The sequence below is a fragment of the Pristiophorus japonicus genome, chromosome 6 (genome assembly GCF_044704955.1).
Source record: "Pristiophorus japonicus isolate sPriJap1 chromosome 6, sPriJap1.hap1, whole genome shotgun sequence".
NCBI lineage: Eukaryota > Metazoa > Chordata > Chondrichthyes > Pristiophoridae > Pristiophorus > Pristiophorus japonicus.
This window is the reverse complement of record NC_091982.1, coordinates 63,723,843-63,745,888: the sequence shown is the minus strand read 5'-3', so window position 1 is coordinate 63,745,888 and position 22,046 is coordinate 63,723,843.

The window sequence follows — 22,046 nt, the reverse complement described above, 5'->3', positions numbered from 1 at the left end:
AGTTGTAAAAATATTAGAGATGGGGGGGGGGGAAACAGTTTGACTGACAGTCAAGACTAATTCAATTTGGCGACAGGGGTCTGCTCCGTTTCAATTGACCATGGGGAGGCGGGCCACCTGGAGGAAGGGCCAATAGCGAGTGTGTGTGGGGGGGGGGGGCTGATCATAGTAGGAGGTCATGTGATACGCCCAACCGGAGTTGGCAAACCACGCCTTCCATGAGTCTGGAAAGTTCCTCCTGCTTCATGTCAATAGAAGTGAAGCTATCCTGGTCAGCGCTCACCCATGCCTGCATACACCAGAGGCAACCTTCTTGCTCAGACTCAAGTGAACCCTGCACAAGGCCTCCTATGTAAACACTAGCCATTGAACTACCAGGACAAGTGAACCGGTTGGTGTGTTCTAAAGCTATGCTGTCCAGGAAGGTCCTAGCTTCAATCAGGGCAGTATGATTGTCCTCACTACTCGCAGGCTAGCCGATAACCCTTGCTGGAAGTGGACATGCGTGCATACCAGTGGCGAAGATCAGCTCCGATGTCCCTCATGGGCAAACAGTCTGCTGATGCTCACTCTCTCGGTTCGCAAATGAAGAATGATCAATTGCAAAATGTACTGGAGGGCTACGGGAGCAATACACCATGCAGTGTTCTCAGAGGCTGTGTATTGAAGCTGTCTCTATTCCACATTGGCTTTACATGGGAATTGCTAAACTAAAAATACCGAGGTCCATCTAGTTTGCCTTCTACCATCCTGGTAGTCGACACAACACTACAAAAGCAAGCGCTCTACTTGGAACTCCTACACGGCAGGTGATCCCCAGGTGGGCAGAGAAACCTTTCAAGGACACCCTCAAAGCTTCCTTGATAAAGTGCAACATTTCCCACCGACAGTTGGGAGTCCCTGGCCAAAGACCACCCTAAGTGGAGGAAGAGCATCCGGGAGGGCGCTGAGCACCTCGAGTCTCGTCGCCGAGAGCATGCAGGAAAGAAGCGCAGGCAGCGGAAGGAGCGTGTGGCAAATCAGACTCCCCACCCACCCTTTCATTCAACCACTGTCTGTCCTACCTATGTCAGAGACTGTAATTCCCATATTGGACTGTACAGTAACCTGAGAACTCACTTTTAGAGTGGAAGCAAGTCTTCCTCGATTTTGAGGGACTGACTATGATGATGATGATGAGTCACATGATAAAACAGTGTCATCCATTGCTCAGTGGGTAGCACCCTCGCCTCTGACTCGGAAGATTGTGAGCTAGAAATTGGTCCTTTGGTGATAGCGGTATTTTTTCGGCATTTTTCGACAAAAATACCGTTACAAATACCGCTATTTTTTAAAGGCATAAAATTGGCAACAAAATGCACCTAAAGATAAAAACCGGTATTGCACAAGGATTTGCGGTGGAGACCGCAGTCCTTGCCAACTTTACTCCGAGGCCGACTATCACTAAAAAGGCAGGCCTTGGGAGGGGGGAAAACACACAGAAAAAATTTGCAAAAAACAAAAATTAAAAAATCACAAAATATTTACAAGACCCTTAACTAAGTAATAGCTGTAAAAGAATTAAAAAATAAAAACGTTACCTTACCTTTTTTGCCGGTCTTCACACTTACTGCTGTTTCTGGGGCTGCCACGCAGGCTTTTCTTGGGCGTTTTTTCCCGCGCAGAACACGGGTGCGCCGAACGGCCAATTTAAAGCGATGTCGCTTTTTTTGGTGTTGGATGACGGCGGTCCACATTTCAGCGGTATTTCAAAACCGCCGGCACACAACTTTGGCAAATTTAGGTGAGCACCTTTTACCGTCAAAAAAGGTGAAATATCGCCGAAAAAATGGGCACGTGGCTGGCCAATTTCTAGTCCTGTAGGTTTAAGTTCCACCCCAGACACTTAAGGGCACAATCTTGGCTGAGGCTCCAGTGCAGTGCTGAGGGAGTGCTGCACTGTCAGAGGTGCCATCTTTCAAATGAGACGTTAAACCGAGGCCCCGTTTGCTTTGTCAGGTGGAAGTAAAAAAATCCCAGGCCACTATTTCGAAGAAGAGCAGGGGAATTATCCCCGTGTCTTGGGCCAATATTTATCCCTCAGTCAACCAGATTATCTGGTCATTATCACATTGGTGTTTGTGGGAGCTTGCTGTGCGTAAATCGGTTGCCGCGTTTCCTACATTACAACAGTGACTACACTCTAAAAGTACTTCATTGGCTGTAAAGTGCTTTGAGATGTCCGGTGGTCGTGAAAGGTGCTTTAGAAATGCGAGTCTTTCATTCTTTTTAAAATGGACTTGTTGACCAATCACAGCGATCAATCTCGATCAATGATTGTACTACAGACCCAGACACGAGGTGAGAAAAGCCCCCAGTGGGGGAGAGATTTGGGAACCATAGGTCCTCAGTCACATGTTCTTCCCGAGCCATGCTACACTCCCCACACGTCACGTCTCACATTTTACACTACTCTTTTTCACAACGTTATGTCCGCTGAAGCATTTGTTAAGTTTCTTGGCAGGAAACTGAGGGTTCCTTTCTGAACTCCTCTTCATTCAAAAATAGCTTCGCACTGATTTGGGCTGATACAATAATAACTCGCTGACTGCTAACACACTACATTCCAATTATCCAATTTATTCCAGTGGTGAAACAAATTAGCTCTACCTACCGAGAGCTCAGATAGCTATAAGCCAGTGATTAGAGGGTCGTGAATCTCCACCTCAACTGTCTTTTGAATTGACTAATTTTCATTGCACAAGTTTCATTAGCTGTTAATGGAGCTCCTCGCTAGGGATGGGGCTGAAACTAAATTTACAACCTCAATGTAACCTGAATTGGACCATTGCCGGTTAATGAGAAAATCCCAAAGGTGAGCTGATTGAAATCACTGAAGCATGCAGGTATTCACCTTGTTTTAACATCTCCCGCGAAGCGATTTTCACCAGTGGGCAGCACCCTCGCCTCTGAGTCAGAAGGTTGTGGGTTTAACTCCCACTCCAGGGACTTGAGCACAAAAATCTAGGCTGACACTCCAGTGCAGTGCTGAGGGAGTGCCGCACTGTCGGAGGTGCCGTCTTTCGGATGAGACGTTAAAACGAAGTCCCGTCTGCCCTCTCAGGTGGATGTAAAAGATCCCATGGCATTATTTTTAAGAAGAGCAGAGGAGTTCTCCCCGGTGTCCTCGCCAATATTTATCCCTCAAACAAGATCACTAAAACAGTTTATCTGGTCTTTATCACACTGCTGTTTGTGGGAGCTTCCTTCCGGTGGTCGTGAAAGGCGCTATATAAATGCAAGTCTTTCTTTTCTTTCTTACTCTTCTTTCACATCCCCATGAATCAATAGGTCATGTACAGCCCTGGATAATAGGGTCATGTATAGCCCTGGATAATAGGGTCTTGTACAGCCATGGATAATAGGGTCATGTACAGCCCTGGATAATAGGGTCTGGTGTAGCCCTAGATAATAGGTTCATGTACAGCCCTGGATAATAGGGTCAGGTACAGCCCTGCATAATAAGGTCTGGTACAGCCCTGGATAATAGGGTCATGTATAGCCCTGGATAATAGGGTCACGTACAGCCCTGGATAATAGGGTCTTGTACAGCCCTGGATAATAGGGTCTTGTACAGCCCTGAATAATAGGGCCTGGTACAGCCCTGGATAATAGGTTCACATACAGCCCTGGATAATAGGGTCATGTACAGCCCTGCATAATAGGGTCTGGTACAGCCCTGGATAATAGGTTCATGTATAGCCCTGAATAATAGGGTCTTTCACTTTTGCCAGACAAACTCCAGATTTACCTATACACAGAAGAGCAGGGAAGTTCTCCCCGGTGTCCTGGGCCAATATTTATCCCTCGATCAACATCACTAAAACAGATTATCTGGTCATTATCAGATTTGCTGCCGTGTTTCCTATGTTACAACAGTGACTACACTTCCAAAAGAACTTCATTATCTGTAAAGCGCTTTGGAACATCCTCAGGTTGTAAAAAGTGCTGTAGAAATGCAAGACTTTCTTTCCTTCTAAAGGGCAACAAGTGACCACTCCAGAGACTTGAGCACTGTTGTGTATGTAGAATAACTCACAAACTGAGCCAGGAGTAATGTAACTTAACTTAACCGTGATTTCGACAACAACCCAAAAATGGTGTCCCAAACTAGCATGGACTAGTTTGATTACAGCGACTGTGAATATCTCCCACAGGGTCCTAATGCCCGTCTAATGTCCAGTAACAAACAAATCGGGCATGAACACAATATATTACCCCCATTCTGAAAACTCAGTCTATGAACAGATAAAGACATAACCAGGCCATGTTCTGATACGCTGAGACCGGTGTGGAGCTTGCGGTATTTGATCGAGGTTTCCGGTTGGGAAACAGAACGGTGCCTCTGTCCCATCCTGCTGGTCTGTTGGCCTGTGAGTTGGGATCAGTCTACGGGCGTTCCATCGAGTTCCATCATTGAGCTCGTAGGTGTGAGGGCTGAACTTTCGCCCGATCTGTTTTGGAGACGAAAGTGAAGATGCAAGCTTATGACTATGGTTTGGGCGCTTAACTCTGACCCAATCTCCGTTCTTCAGTTGGAGCTTTTGAGTGCGTTGTTTTGTGTCAGTGTACGACTTTGCTTTTCATTGGCATTCCAAAATCTGGGATGCGAGTGTGGTTATCTTCACGCTAGGTTTGGCTGGGTGTTTGAGAATATCCAGTAACCAGCGAAGATTCCGCCCAATCATGAGCTCAGCGGGTATCTTCCCCGTTAGCGAGTGCTTTGTCAAACTGTATGTGCGGAGAATGGTTTGAACCGTTTCGTTGAATGTTCGGCCTGCTGCGAGGTTGGCTTTCAAACCCTCTTTGATGATGCGGTTAAATCGCTCAACACCTCCGATGCTTTGAGGATTGTACTGAGCAGTAAGGCGATGCTCGATAGCATGACGGGAGAGGAAATCCGCGAACTGGTCGGACACAAACTGTGGTCCATTGTCAGTGATTCTGACCTCTGGGAGGTCCGACTTCGTGAACATACGCTGCAGTATAGTGATGATCGTTGATGAGGTCACTGAACTTGTTGTAGTGATTTCTGGCCATTTGGGATGGAAGTCATGTACTATGTACTACAACAAGGAAATGCTGGTGCTGTGGAGCTGCTTCAATTGGACCGAATATATCCAACTGTAGTTGTTGCCATGGTCTTTGTGGCCATGGAATGAGATTTATTAGCGCTGATCGGATGTTTGTGGCCTTTTTGCTCAGACTGCATGCTTCGTAGTGTGAGACAAACTCCTCGATGCGAGTGTCAATCCCAGGCCACCATACTGAATCGCGACATCTCTGCTTCATGCGGACAATGCCAGGGTGTCCATCGTATGCCAATGAGAGAACGTGCTATTGAAGCGACTTGAGAATTACTGCTCTATCACCACGAGCTAGGCAGCCATCATTCCAAGTGGAAAATTCATCGCAAAGTCTGTGGAAGGTTTTCAGCTCTTCTGGAATGTGCTTAGGCCTCTCAGTCTGGAGGAAGTTGCACACGTGCTGGAGCGTAGCATCACTCTGTGATTCGGTTTTGAGTTCGTCGCAGGAGACAAGGTTTCTGATGGATTGAGTGCTGATCGACGTGACATATGTGTCGTCGTCTGTGAACACGTCAGCACCAGAGTCCGAAGCAGGTGTCGAGTGGCTGAGCAGGTCAGCTACATGGTTACGACTGTCAGCGATGTACTTACACTGTACATCAAAGTTATACTGATGAAGACGATCTGATCATCAGCTGATTCGTAGCGGTCTGTGCCCAGATCCAGTTGTAGTGAGTAGCGTAGTTAGTGCTTGGTGATCCGTACGGAGGGCAACTTTCCTGCCATAGAGATAGATATGCCAGCATTCACATGCTTAGATGCAAGCGAGTGCTTTGCGTTCCCCTATAGAGTACTTATGTTCTGCAGAGGAGAGCGTGCGAGAGGCGAAGGCTACTGGGCGTTCTGGGCCCTCAATCCGTTGCAAAAGGACAGCACCCATGGCGGTGCCTGATGCATCCGTGGTGACGTACGTAGTAGCATTGGATCAATGAGCACGAGGTTAGGAGGGGATGTGATTTTCTCCTTAAGCGTGGTGAATGCCTGAGCCTGGGAATCTGTCCATTCCCAAGGGGCGCCCTTGCGCAGCAACTTGAGAAGTGGTTAGGCAATGTTCGCGTAGTGCGGGACGAACTTCAGATAGAAGTTGCAAGTGCCGAGGAATGATGAAAGTTCTTTGACGTTGGTAGCCCCCTGCATTCGCTGGATCACGTCAATGTTGTCAAGCATTGGCTTGACACCTTGTGCTGTGACTCTGTAGCCCAGAAAGTTTATTTCTCCAACAGCGAATGTACACTTATCAGCATTAAGTGTAATGTTATGTATAACAAGTCTAGCCATAACTGAGTGAAGTCGCTAGTCATGTTATTCCATTGTCCGTCCATGGACGACGATATCGTCAAGCAGATTGAGAGCTCCCTCTATGCCTGCTAGCATAGTAGTGACAATCTTCTGAAATGCACTTGGTGCAGAAGATTGTCCGTAGGGCATGCGTCGATACTGATACAGTATCGTGCGTCGTGAATGCTCCGTTAGGCGTATTTGCAGGTAACTGCGGTGCATGTCAAGTTTCGTAAAAACTATTGAGCCGTGTAATTCTGAAGACAGTTCGTTGATGGTAGGAAGAGGGTACTTGTCGGGGATGATGGCCTTGTTGACCTCTTTCAGGTTGATGCATAGGCAGATCTCCCCATTTTTACGCCAAGCAATGACTAAGTTCGAGATCCAGGGTGAGGAGTCGATGCTCTCAATGATTCCCTGAGATTTGAGTCGCCTTAATTCTGTAGATACTTGGTCGCGAACCGCGAATGGGAGACGGCAAAGTTGCTGCGTAACCGATTTGACGGACGGGTCAACGCGGGGACGATGGCAGAATTTTGTTCTCACTCCAAACCCTGTGAAGATTGAGGGATACTGCTTGTCAAAGTCCACCGTGTACACAGGTGTGCTGGTTGGGTCATAAACTTTGAACCCAAGCTTGTCAAAAGGTCAACACCCATGAGGCTTCATCCCTTCATGAAATGAAAGGAAAAGTTCTCCAATGTTATGTCCTTGTAGTGTATCGGAACAGATATGACCCCAAGTACCTCAATTTTGGAGTCAGAGTACACATGTAGATTGGAAGTTGTGGGCTACAGTTGACAGTGCGTGAAGTGGGTTTTCTTCACAGCCTCGCTCAATATGGAGACTTTGGCTCCAAGGTCAATGAGGAGGCAGCAGGGCGTGCCGTCAATGTTTACCTCACAGTCCTTGAATTTGCCCGAACCGATGTGTGAAATGTCACTAACGGTGTAAACCATACTTGGTTTATCACTATCAGGGTTGTCCACATATCAAATATGCTGCGATGAGCGACAGACACTAGCAAAATGGTTCATTTTACAACATTTCTTCCCGCATGTACGGCAGTTAGGAATCTTTGCTGAGTGTGATTTGTCCCCACAGTGGAAGTTAGGCCCATGATCCATAGTGGGTGGCTTATTACTAGCCCTGGGTCTCTGCTGTGATTTCCGCTTTGGACGAACACCTTGCACGTGGGCTGTAGCTGCAGTCCGCTGCACAGGAGGAGCAGGGGATCTGATCGCTTTTGAATAGGAAAGTGCTGATTCGATTTGGATGGCCAAATTAGTTGCTTTGTCCAATGTCAATTTGTCATCCTCCATTAGCAAACATTCCCTAATGCGGTGCTCGTTGTTTCCTCAGTAATTTGATCCCTGATCATTTCCTCTGTGAGTGCTCCAAAGTTACACATAGGTGCCAGTTCAGTTAATGAAATGATCTATAGTATAGTAAAGTATTAGGCAGTCCCTCGTATCGAGAATGACCTGCATCCACACCAAAAAGGGTTGAGTTCACAGGTGTTTCAATGAGGGACCTGACATTCGAGGCCCCGAACTACATGTTGAAGGTTGGAAGATACCTGTGCCTGAATTTTTTTAACGTGGGGTGGCCGTTGCACACCAGCCACCACATGGGCTTGACAGAGCTAGGTCTTGGTCCACTGGTAACCAAGCTCTGCTGCACGGACCTATGCACATGCATGCCCCTACTATCCACAGATCCACGATCTGAAATGATGTACAGTTTGATTGGTTCACCATTCCATTGCCTCCTTTGATGGAATTGGTATCTCTCCATCACGATACTTTTCTTTGGCCCAAAATATTTCTCTTACTGCTTTGTCTTCGATTTGGCCAAAGATGCGTTGGCCTTCGGTGTCGAGGCAGTGGATAAATATTGCATGGTGGCGAGCTGGTGTTACGTTGTCGCCGTCTAACTCACTCACCGTGATGTACATAGAAAAACTTTTTCTCCATCTCAGCCACGGGATTGGAGGGGCCCCAGGTGTGGAGAGGAAAGGCGGGGGGGTAGTGAGGTTAATTTGATTCATCCTCATCGCCAAATTATGTTGTGTCCGTAGAATAACTGACAAACTGAGCCAGGAGAAATGTAACTTAACTTAACTGTCCTTTATACAACAACCCAAAAATGGTATCCCAAACCAGCATGGACCAGTTTGATTACAGCGACTGTGAATAGCTCCCGCAGGGTACTAATGCCCGTCCAGTGTCCTGTAACAAACAAATAGGGTACGAACACAACGAGCACATAATCCAGGCTGACACTCCAGTGTAATAATGAAAGGGTGCTGCACTGCCTGATTTGTATCATAATGCTTGGCTCAATTGAGGTATGAGTTGAAGAGATACAGTTGGCCTCAATGCTGCTTGGTTTGGTATTGATGTTACCAGAGAGAGGCCTGATCTGGCCCAGAGGGAGAGATGTGATATGCCCAGAGAGAAAGATCTGATGCGGCCCAGAGAGAGAGATCTGATCTGACCCAGAGAGAGAGATCTGATCTGCACCAGAGAGAGAGCGATCTGATGTAGACAACAGCAACAACTTGTATTTATATAGCATCTTCAAAATAGTAAAACGCCCCAAGGCACCTCACAGCAGTGTTATACAATAAAACAATAAATTTGACACCAAGCTCATAAGATGAAATTGTGGCAGATGACCAAAAGGTTTTAAGGGGCGAATTAAAGGAGGAAGGAGAGGTAGCGAGGTGAAGAAGTTTAGGAAGGGAGTTCAGAGCTTAGAGCCCAGGCAGCTGAAGGCACGGCCACCGATGGTTGAGCAGTTATCATGAGGGATGCTCAAGAGGGCAGAATTTGAGGAGCGCAGATATCTCGGGGGGTTGTGGGGCTGTAGAAGATTACAGCGATAGGGAGGGGCGAGGCCATGGAGGTATTTGTAGACAAGGATGAGAATTTTGAAATCGAGGCGTTGCTTAACCGAAAGCCAATGTAGGTCAGCGAGCACAGGACTTAGTGTGAGATAGGACATGGGCTGTCGAGTTTTGGATCACCTCTAGTTTACGTAGGGTAGAACATGGGAGGCCAGCCAGGAGTGCGTTGAATAGTCAAGTCTAGAGGTAACAAAGGCATGAATGAGGGCTTCAGCAGCAGATGAGCTGAGGCAAGGGCGGAGACGGGCGATGTTACGGAGGTGGAAATAGGCGGTTTTAGTTGTGCTGTGGATATGTTGTCGGAAGCTCATCTCAGTAATACCCATTGCTCCTGGTTTTGGGGTCTAGCCTGGACCACCAATCCGGGGCAAGGAGGGGTGTAAACGTTCTTGAGCACTGCCGGTTTTAAGCAAAACTTTCCCCATGTGGGCAGGAATTCCCGCGGTATCTGGGGAGGCTAGCATCAGCCGCGAGATTCCCTTATCAATAGGTTTTCAAGGAGGAATTTGTTGAGCGGAGTTGGGACCCATTGCTGCCTGCCTGCCTGCCTACTTACCTGCCTGCCTGCCTGCCTGCCTACCTGCCTGCCTGCCAGCTTACCTGCCTGTCTGCCTGTCTGCCTGCTGTTTACCTGCCTGCCTGCCTGCCTGCTTGCCTACCTGCCAGCCTGCCTGCTTACCTGCCTGCCTGCCTGCCTGCTTACCTGCCTGCCTGCCTACCTGCCTGCCTGCCTGCCTGCCTGCCTGCCTGTCTACCTGCCTGCCTGCCTACCTGCCTGCCTGCCTGCCTGTCTGCCTACCTGCCTGCCTGCCAGCTTATCTGCCTGCCTGCCTGCCTGCCTGCCAGCTTATCTGCCTGCCTGCCTGCCTGCCTGCCTACCTGCCTGCCTGCCTACCTGCCTGCCTGCCTGCCTGTTTGCCTGCATGCCTGCCTGCCTACCTGCCTGCCTGCCTACCTGCCTGCCTGCCTACCAGCCTGCCTGCCTGCCTGCCTGTCTGCCTGCCTGCCTGCCTGCGCCTTTCTGTGGATCATAAAGAAGGAAAAGAAAAACAGCTGGCTCGAGTCGGACGGTATTGTTAATTCAGAATGATCAATTATTTCGGATTGAGCTAATGTTTTACACTGCTCGCCCCGGACTGCAAGAAAATCAAACCCATTTTCCTCAGGGAGCTGTCAAAGACCTGGGTTCCCTCCCCAGTCATTTACTCTGTAATTAGAAACTCCTCTTCCCATTTGCAGCGGTTTTCTGGCAGCGTCCTGGTGTACTCAGCTTGGTATAATCAGTCTGCATGCTGTTAGCACAGTAATTGCTTTTGCAAATAGAGGTTAAATGTGAATTAAAGAATATTTTTAATTGATTACCAACATTTCATTAATTTTTTCCCCCCCAATATTTGATGCAACCTCGGGCACTCTTCCAAAACAGATGTATGGTTCAATTTTCAGAATGAGATTTTATTTCCGATTGGTTCAAACTGTAGGTCCCACACAAACCGTCTCCCGGGATCCTAAGCCTTGGAGTAGAGGCAAGTCGATTCGATTTACTGTATAACAATATTCTTACTCGCTAGCTCGCATTTCCTGATCCTGGAGATTGGGGAAAGAGGTTTGTTCCGAGTGCTTCTGCAGTTAAATCTTAATTCCAAACGCTAACATCTGTTCATCATAGAATCATAGAATTTACAACATGGAAGGAGGCCATTCAGCCATGGTGTCTGCGCCGGCCGACAAAGAGCTATCCAGAAATCCAACTTTCCAACTCTTGGTCCGTAGCCTTGTAGGTTACGGCACTTCAAGTCCATTTGCAAGTACTTTTTAAATGTGGTGAGGGTTTCGGGCAGTGAGTTCCAGACCCTCACCACCCTCTGGGTGAAAAAAAATCCCCTCAAATCCCCTCTAAACCTCCGTCCAATTACATTAAATCTATGTTCCCTGGTTGTTGACCCCTCTTCTAAAGGAAATAGGTCCTTCCGATTCACTCTATCTAAGCCCCTCATAATTTTATACACCTCAATAAGGTATCCCCTCAGCCTTCTCTGTTCCAAAGAAAACAAACCCAGTCAATCTAAGCTTTCATGATAGCTAAAATTCTACCGTTCTGCAACATCCTCGTAAATCTCCTCTGCACCCTCTCTCGTGCAATCACATCTTTCCTGTAATGTGGTTACCAGAACTGCACGCAGTTCTCCAGCTGTGTACTAATGTTTTATACAGTTCTAGCGTAACCTCCCTGCTCTTGTATTCTATGCCTCGGCTAATAAATGCAAGCATTCTGTATGCCTTCTTAACCACCTTATCTACCCTTCCTGCTACCTTCAGGGATGTGTGGAGCTGCACTCCAAGGTCCCTCTGTTCCTCTACATTTCTCACTGTCCCACCATTTAATGCGTATTCCCTTGCATTGTTAGCCCTCCCCAAATGCATTATCTCACACTTATCTGGATTGAATTCCATTTGCCATTGGTGACAGTTAAAAGTGATGCAGCCCAGTGAATGGGAACGTGGAATTAAACTTTATGGCCCCTTAAATACTTGGGTTGGGGAAGGGCGTAAGTTGATAATTGCGCCTTTGCGGGACCATGTATTTCTGACCAGGGTCGATGTGTGCTAGCGTTCTGCAGGACAAGTTTCCCTGGGAGAAATTCCGGTCTGTTTCTGGGAGCGCTGAAGAGGTCCCACCCTCCCATTGACTGGCCGATGTCACGTATCCTCAATTCCCATCGCACCCTTGGGAATGCGCACCCACTCTTTAAATGGCGCCAGGACCCGTTGATTTAAAGAGGAAGCAAAGTGTTATATAAGCACATAAGAATTAGGAGCAGGAGTCGGTCATTCAGCCTCTCGAGGCTACTCCGCCATTCAATGAGATCATGGCTGATCTTTGACCTCAACTCCACTTTCCCGCCCGATCCCCATATCTCTGGATTCCCCTACAGTCCAAAAATATATCGATTGCAAGGATAGTTAAAGGGAGGCTGCTCACTGAGATTGTTGGTGGAGACTTTTGGGAAGCATTGCCGGTATTAGGAATGTTTCTTTGCATTCTTATGCTCGGAAATGTTCCCCCTGCATTCTGCATTACCTTCGAAGAAAGTTCCATTTTAAGAGCATTACTGATTATCATCATAGACAGTCCCTCGGAATCGAGGAAGACTTGCTTCCACTCCTGAAGTGAGTTCTTTGGTGGCTGAACAGTCCAACACGAGGGCCACAGACTCTGTCACAGGTGGGACAGATAGTCGTCGAGGACAGGAGTGGGTGGGACTGGTTTGCCACATGCTCCTTCAGCTGCCTGCGCTTGACCTCTTTACACTCTCGGCGTTGAGATTCAAAAAGCTCAATGCCCTCCCGGATGCACTTTCTCCACCTAGGGCGGTCTTCGGCCAGGGACTCCCAGGTGTCAATGGTGATGTCGCACTTTATCAGGGAGGCTTTGAGGGTGTCTTTGTAATGTTTTCACTGCCCACCTTTGGCTCATTTGCCTTGAAGGAGCTCCGCATATAGGATCTGATTATAGGATGTGCATAAACAGTCTCCCAATGGGAATCTGAAAACCATCATCATAGGCAGTCCCTCGGAATCGAGGAGGACTTGCTTCCACTCCCAAAGTGAGTTCTTTGATGGCTGAACAGTCCGAAATGAGAGCCACAGACCTTGTTACAGGTGGGACAGTCATTTGTCGAGAGAAGGGGTCAGTGGGGCTGGTTTGCCGTGCGCTCCTTCCACTGCCTGCACCTGGCCTCTTCATGCTCCTTGCGTTAAGACTCAAAGAGCACAATGTCCTCCCGGATGGACTTTCTCCACCTCGGGCGGTCTGTGGCCAGGGTCTCCCAGGTGTCAGTGGTGATGTCGCACTTTACCAGGGAGGTTTTGAGGGTGTCCTTATAACGTTTTTGCTGTCCTCCTTTGCCTCGTTTACCATGAAGGAGCTCCGCATAAAGCATTTGCTTAGGGAGTCTCGTATCTGGCATGTGTACTATGTGGCCTGCCCAGCAAGGCTGATTGAGTATGGTCAGTGCTTCAATGCTAGGGATGTTAGCCTGGTCGAGGACACTGATGTTGGTGCACCTGTCCTCCCAGGAGATTTGCAGGATCTTACGGCAACATCGTTGATGATATATCTCCAGTGACTTGAGGTGCCTTCAATATATCGTCCATGCCTCAGACCAATTCAGGAGGACGGGTATTACTACAGCCCTGTAGACCATGAGTTTGGTGGTAGATTTGAAGGCCTGGTCTTCAAACACTCTTACCTTTGTTGATCTAGTGAGGTCATTAAACTTCTTCCCACACTGCGAGGCGGTCCTTGGGTTTATGGAGTTCCCACTCACAGTCACAATTACCTCCTTCCAGGTGGTGCATGCTGTCGTGACTGAGAGCTTCTTCCCTGCTTTTCCAACAATGATATCCCTCAGCTCTTTAATTTATTGCACCAAAACTTCCTCATCAACCTCTGAAAAATTAAATGCTCTCCCTTTTCCTTCTTTTCCTCCAGCCACTTCAGACCCTCTTCCAAGCACCTGTTCCGCCCCTTAAATGCTTGCAGACTCTTAAATAGGGCCACTGAGTCGGTGCTCCTCCCCTTTCCTGCATTTCCCAGGTTCCCCCATCTGGCAGGATTTCTGTCCATGTTCCGTACTTACGATGCCGGACTGGGCCCCAGGAATTTCCAGGGTTACATCGTTACAGATACTCCATAAAGTTGCTGCCAGACATGTTTCAGTGGGTAGCACGCTCCCCTCTGAGTCAGAAGGTCGGGAGGGTTTCAGTCCCGCTCCAGGGACTTTGGCACAAAATCTAGATTGGCACTCCAGTGCACTGCTGAGGGAGTGCTGCACTGTCGGAGGTGCTGTCTTTCAGCTGAGATGATAAACCAAGGCCCTGTCTGCTCTCTCAGGTGGACGTAAAAGATCTCAAGGCCACTATTTAGAAGAAGAGCAGGGGAGTTATCCCCAGTGTCCTGGCCAATATCTATCCCTTCACCATCACTAAAGCAGGTGACCTGGTCATTATCACACGCCAGTTTCTGGGATCCTGCTGTACTCAAATTGCCTACCGCGTTTCCCACATTGCAACAGTGATGAGAAATCAGAAACAACTCAGGTGGCTGTAAAGCCCTTTGGGACATCCTGAGGCCGTGAAAGGTGCTATAGAAATGCAAGTTCTTTCTTATGTAGACAGTTGCGACAATCAATTTTGAAGCAGCACGGTCCCATAAACAGCAAACAAGTGAGTGATCAGCAATCTCTTCTTGGTGCTTGAGGGAGGAATATTGATCAGGAGAACTCCCCTGCTCTGCTGCGAATAGCATCGTGGGACCGTGGGACCACAAATACAAGATAGTCACTACTAAATCTGATGGGGAAATCAGGAGAGAATTCTTTACTCAGAGAGTGGTGAGAATGTCGGACTTGCTGCCACAGGAAGTGGTCAGGGTGAATAGCTTAGATGCTTTCAAAAGGAAACTGGATGAGTACATGAGAGCAAAGGGAATAGAGAGATATGCTGAAAGGCTGAGATAAGGGAGATGGAATGGGAGCTCTATTTCTTGCCCCGACCTGCGTTGGTGTTCTCACACAGGTCGGGGCGGCCCATGATGTTAAACACATTCATGTTAGCAATAAACTGTTTATTTTTATAAGTTTGTGAAAGCTAAAAAGTGAGTATTCCTACCCAGATAAATGATTGCACAGTATGTATTGGATATTTTCAATATTTATCATATAGTTAACACTTAAACCATTGCCTACAATTTATTTTCCATTAATCAATACAATATGGTGAATGTTCACCATACTGTTACCTTATTGATTCCAAATTGAGAAGACAGGTCGGGGCTATAAATAGAGCTGGAATGCTGGGCCCTGGAACGTCATGGCAGAGGTGCGGCGAATGAGGGTACAGGGCCCAGAATAACCGAGGGCCCAGGGGCAGCACGGGCCAGCCCACACTGCGATATGTGCGCGCACTAGATCCGTGCAGCAGAGCAGGTCTCCAGTCGTCTTGGTTAATCATTGCCACTGGATAAAGACCTAGCTCTGTCAAGCCCGTGTGGTGGCTGGTGTGCAACAGTCACCACACGTTAAAAAAATCCATGCACAGGCATCTTCCACCCCCTCAATTGGAGTTCAGGACTGGAACATCGGGTCCTTCAATGAAACATCTGTGAACTCTCGTGGAAGCAAGTCATCCTTGTTCGAAGGACCGCCTATGATGATGGGGAATGGGAGGAGACTCGTACAAACACCAGCACAGACTAGTTGGGCCGAATGGCCTGTTCCTGTACTTTTTATCCTGAGTGTCAGGTTTATCATTGGCAACACCTGTGAACTCATCCCTTTTTGGTGTGGAAGCAGGTCATCCTCGATACGAACGATTGCCTAATACTGTATCCGGTGTGTTACCTCCACCTGAACAAGCAAAAGTGACCCTGGTCTCATCCGACAGACGGCACCTCCAACAGTGCAGCACTTCCTCAGCACTGCACTGGGAGTGTCAGCCTGGATAATGTGCTCAAGTCTCTGGAGTGGAATCTGAACACCTAACCATCCGATTCAGAGACAAGAGATCCTCAACAGGAACAGCTCACATTTATATAGTGCCTTTACTGTAAACAAAAAGGCACTTGACAGAGACATGCACTCATTTACATTTTCAAATAAACTGTTAGATATTCCCCATTTGATCTGTATTTTCCCCTTGTTCCTTCTTCCACATTTCAACAACAACAACAACTTGTATTTATATAGCTCCTTTAACATAGTAAAACATCCCAAGATGCTTCACAGGGGTATTTCAAAACAAAAAATTTGACATCGAGCCAGATAAGGAGAAATTAAGACAGGTGAGCAAAAGCTTGGTCAGAGAGGTAGGTTTTAAGGAGCGTCTTGAAGGAGGAGAGAGAGGTAGAGAGATGGCGAGGTTTAGAGAGGGAGTTCCAGAGCTTAGGGCCCAGGCAGCTGAAGGCATGGCCACCAATGTTTGAGCGATTATAATCAGGGATGCTCAGAAGGGCAGAATTAGAGGAGCGCAGAGATCCACACATTCTTTAGTTTCTCTCCCGCTGCGTGCTCCGTCTCAGCATCGTGCTACACATGCTTGAATTAGACAATCCCAGCTTTCGACTCATGACTGATCGTCTCCCACTCTCCCGATCTCTTGGTCTGGATTAGCCGCATCATCTCAGGCCATTTGCTTATTCTTCCAGCCTCTTGTTACAAAGCTGAAGCTAAGATAATGCTGAAGGATTTGTATGGGTTTTTTTTTTCCCACCTCGGAGCTGTGGAGTAATCCTGCTCAGCAGAAAGGCCTCATACAGCTCAGTTCACGGAACCAATTGTCACTTTACTTGTGAAGTGCTGCATAGCAAAAACAAACATAATAGGTTACATCAGGATTACCGCTCAGCTCAGGTAGAAAAAGAGAAGTCATTTGGCTTTAGGAATTGGGGAGCTGAAGAGTGAAGGTGCAAAATAATAAGTGACAGGGCTCGACATTAGCAGGCAGATACATTGCACATTGCATAGCTCACCCATCACCGCCTGTACTCGCTGACCCACATTGGCTCCCTGTTAAGCAATGCCTCGATTTCAAATTTCTCATCCTTGTATTCAAATAAAAGTTCACAGGGTTGGGGGTAATATATTAGCATTGATAGAGGACTGGCTAACTAACAGAAAACAGACAGTCGGGATAAATGGTTCATTCTCTGGTTGGCAACCAGTAACTAGTGGGGTACTGAAGGGATCAGTGCTGGGACCCCAACTATTTACAATCTATATAAACGACTTGGAAGAAGGGACCGAGTGTAACGTACCCAAGTTTGCTGACGATACAAAGATGGGAGAAAAAGCAATGTGTGAGGAGGACACACAAAAATCAGCAAAAGGACACGGTCAAGCTAAGTGAGTGGGCAAAAATTTGGCAGATGGAGTATAATGTTGGAAAGTGTGAGGTCATAAACTTTGGCAGAAAAAATCAAAGAGCAAGTTATTATTTAAATGGAGAAAGATTGAAAAGTGCTGCAGTACAGCGGGACCTGGGGGTACTTGTGCATGAAACACAAAAGGTTAGTATGCAGGTACAGCAAGTCATCAGGAAGGCCAATGGCCTTTATTACAAAGGGGATGGAGTATAAAAGCAGGGAAGTCTTGCTACAGCTATATAACGTATTGGTGAGGCCACACATGGAATACTTCGTGCAGTTTTTGTTTCCATATTTATGAAAGGATATACTTGCTTTGGAGGCAGTTCAGAGAAGGTTCACTAGGTTGACTCCATGGATGAGGGGGTTGACATAAGGAAAGGTTGAGTAGGTTGGAACTCGACTCATTGGAATTCAGAAGAATGAGTGGTGATCTTATCGAAACGTATAAGATTATGAGGGGACTTGACAAGATGGATGCAGAGAGGATGTTTCCACTGATGGGGGAGACTAGAACTCGAGGGCATGATCCCATTTAAAACAGAGATGGGGAGAAATTTCTTCTCTCAGAGAGTTATAAATCTGTGGAATTCACTGCCTCAGAGAGCTGTGGAAGCTGGGACATTGAATAAATTTAAGACAGAAATAGACAGTTTCTTAAATGATAAGGGGATAAGGGGTTATGGGGAGCAGGCGGGGAAGTGGAACTGAGTCCATGATCAGATCAGCCATGATCTTATTGGACCTTATGGCCTACTCCTGCTCCTATTTCTTATGTTCTTATGTTCTTATTAATCCCTCCATGGCCTTGCCCCTCCCTATCTCTGTAACCTCCTCTTTTAAAATGCATTAGAAAAATAAGATAAAATAAGCCTCTTATTAACATCAGAATGTGCCTAACAGCAATTGGGCTCTGATTGACCTCAGAATGTGCCTAGTAGCAATTCAGCTCTGATTGACCTCAGAATGTACCTAATAGCAATTGGGCTCTGATTGACCTCAGAATGTGCCTAGTAGCAATTGGGCTCTGATTGACCTCAGAATGTGCTCAGTCGCAATTCGGTTCTGATTGACCTCAGAATGTGCCTAGTAGCAATTTGACTCTGATTGACCTCAGAATGTGCCTAACAGCAATTGGGGTCTGATTGACCTCAGAATGTGCTCAGTAGCAATTGGGCTCCGATTGACCTCACAACATGGCTCACAACGGGTTGTCTTCCAATTGACCTCAGGATGTCAAAAGTGCCACAAAGGGACTCAGCGATGGTGCCTCCACATAATTTGAGGTAGATTTATTTTCCAATCTCAAAACACGAGTGAAGAATGAAACGGTGGATCTTTTAAAAAGAAAAACGTTACTTTCTGAAAAACCTAACAGCGAGAGAAAGATGAAACAATGGGGAATGAAAGAATTTCCTGGGCTCAGGTAATACTTTCCCTTACTGGCTGGTGGCTGGTGACAGTTGACAGGAGTGGAGGTTCAACTCATGGGGTAAGCAACAAGATTGATCTGCAAGCTATCCTTATTCATTCTCGGGATGTGGGTGTTGCTGGCAAGGCCGACATTTATTCCCCATCCCACTGACAAGCTGGTGGTTGGTCTCCTTCTTGAACCGCTGCAGTCCTTGTAATGTAAGTGCTCCCACAGTGGTGTCAGATCAGGAATTCCAGGATTTTGATCTAGCGATGATGATAAATATAAGTCCAAATCAGGAAAGTGTGAGTTCAAGTGGAATTAACCCCGCAATTATATTTGTAATGGGTTATAATACCCCCCTCCCCCTCCCCCCCACCAATACCGTGCTCATTCCAAACCCTGAAGTTACCCATTATGTCCCCAAATATGTTATATCTGCTTTAATCCAGAGTCAGTCAAATCACCTCTGTGCTCGCTGACCTACATTGGCTCCCGGTCCCCCCACACCTCAAATTTATAATTCTCATCCTCGTGTTCAAATCCCTCCATGGCCTCAACCACCCGCCCCCCTCCTCCCTATCTCTGTAACTTCCTCCAACCCCACAAACCCCCAAGATCTCTGCGCTCCTCCGATTCTGGCCTCTTGCGCGACTCTGGCTTTAATCGCCCCACCATTGGCGGCCGTGCCTTCACTGCCTGGGCCCTAAGCTCTGGGGTTCCTTCCCTAAACCTCTCCGCCTCTCTCTCCTCCTTTAAGACACTCCTTAAAACCTCCCTCTTGGATCGGCCTCTCCAACCATCTCCTCCTTTGGCCAGGTGTCAAGGTTGCATTCTTGTGAAGCACCTTGGGACGTTATATAAATGCAAGCTGCTGTTGCTGTTGGGCAGAGAAAGGCGCAGCTCAGGCAAAATAATGCAGTGTCTGCCGTGTTATATGTACTTGGATTCACAACACAACAAACATGCTTGAAAGACATGATAATGTTAAAACATCTCACACCATCAATCATAATTGAATGCAAACAAACAACCTGTATTTGTGAAATGTTATACAGAACAAAACAAAGGGAACCTTCCTGTTTCGGGAGCAAAAAGGCTCCTTTTTTTTTAGCCTCATTTTGTGTCAGACTCAGCACTGTAAATGTGATGAGGACTTCCCCCTGATGCCAGACTTGGGTCCAGTTCTCAGCAAGTTCATGTCAGCACAAGAGCACCACCGCCATCTGCTGGTCACGCGGAGAAGCATCATGAAGCACAAATCTACAGGTGAAAAATTCCTATCAGCGAATTGATGGTCAACGGGGTCAGGGGGGCAGAAGAAGAGGCGAGGGCCCAGGGGCAGCACGGGCCAGCCCACACTGCGATATGTGTGCACACTTGGTCCGTGCAGCAGAGCTGGTCTCCTGTCGTCCCGGTTAATCCTTGCCACTGGACCAAGACCTAGCTCTGTCAAGTCCGTGTGGTGGCTGGTGTGCAACGGCCACCACACATTAAAAAAATCCAAATGCAGACATCTTCCGCCCTTCAGGATGTAGTTCGAGATCTGGAATATTAGGTCCTTCATTGAAACACCTGTGAACTTTTTGACGTGGAAGCAAGTCATCCTCGATTTGAGGGACTGTCTATTATGATGAGGGGGTGAATTTCCTCGGGGGTGTGAGTGGGGGCCGTCAGCGTTAGAGTGTCAAAAATTGCCTTTTGCTAATTTTGCGGAATTTCTGCTTCCGTGACTCAGTGAATAATACTCTCTCGTCTCAGAGTCAGAAGGTAGTGAGTTCCAGACCCACTGCGGAGACTGGAGCACTTAATTCACTAAATCTACACCGACGCTCCAGTGCAGAATTGAGGGACGCCGCACTGTCGGAGGTGCCGTCTTTCGGATGAGACATTAAACCGAGGCCCCCGCTGCTCTCTCAGGTGGATGTAAACGTTCCCCCGACCCTATTTCAAAGAAGAGCAGGGGAGTTCGCCCCAGTGTCTTGGTCAATATTTATCCCTCAACCAACATCGTTAAAAAAAACCCAGAATATTTGGTCATTATCACACTGCTGTTTGTGGGAGCTTGCTGTGCACAAATTGGCTGCTGTGTTTCCTAGTGACCGCACTTCAAAAGGTATTTCATTGGCTGTAACTCACTTTGAGACATCCTGATGTCATGAAAAGCGCTATAGAAATGAAAGTTATTTCCTTTTTTTTATGCATTCCTGGGATGTGGGAGTCACTGGCAAGGCCAGGATTATTGCCCATTACTAATTGCCCTCGAAAAGGTGGTGGTGAGCCGCATTCTTGAACCACTGCAGTCTGTGTGGATTATACTTCATCACAGCAGTTTGGTGCACCTGAGTGGCTCGCTAGGCCATATAAGAGGGCAGTTAAATCTCATCCACATTGCTGTGCTCGTCTGCCGAGGTCACAGTGAACGGGCAGGAAAATTCACCTGTAATGCCTTGCCCTAAGGTTCCTGTGTCTGCTATTTTCACACAGGCATTAAACCTTCTCATTATAACGCTTCCTTTCCAATATCATAGAATCATAGGGTTCAAAGTTGGCCCATTCTTTTTTTAGCACACTCCACGGAGATGCGCCGCTTTTTAGCATTGAGAAATGCTAAAAAAAAATCAGTCCCCACTTTGGCCGCTGTCCGGCCTTTCCCAGGTCTTCGCACCGTGTGGCCAGTCAGGTCGGGGGTGGAGCCAGCATCTCGTACTGAAAACAGTGCCGGGATGTCTGCACATGCGCGTTGGAGTGTGCGCACATGCGCAATAGCTCCTTCCCTCAGCCTCTCAGTGTGTGCTGCAGCGTGGGACCCGGTCATCATCATCATCATCATACCGACTGCCCCTGTCCCAGGCTGAGTGGCCTACTGCACAGGCTGGCCCGCTGACTTCCCAGGCTGAAGATGAAGGCAAGGGAGGACTTACTTACTTCTATTTTTTATTTGGATATTTTGAAAAAATTATGTAAATATGTTTTGTCGCTTGTGAATAGTGGTGACCATTTGTCAAGCTTATTTACCTAGTGCTATTGTGAAAGAAGAACATAAGTAATGAAGGAACACTGAGAGAATATCTTATTTATTGAAGTAGACTTTATTTTGATAACATGGGCTCAATTTTGGCCCAGTATAATCATTGCAAACAAATAGTTGTTTAAAATAGTTGTGAGATTAGGGCAATTTAATTCAACTATCTTTTACTTCTTTTATTTTTGTAGTTTAAGTTTCCATGAATGCTTCTGTTGTATAGTAAATTAACTTTGCGAAGTTTGTCATATGATGTCCTGTATAGCTGTTTGATCCTATTCATGTTCTTTAGAGAGAGAAAGCAGGAATGGGGTACTGAAGTTGCATGATCAGCCATGACCATATTGAATGGTGGTGCAGGCTCGAAG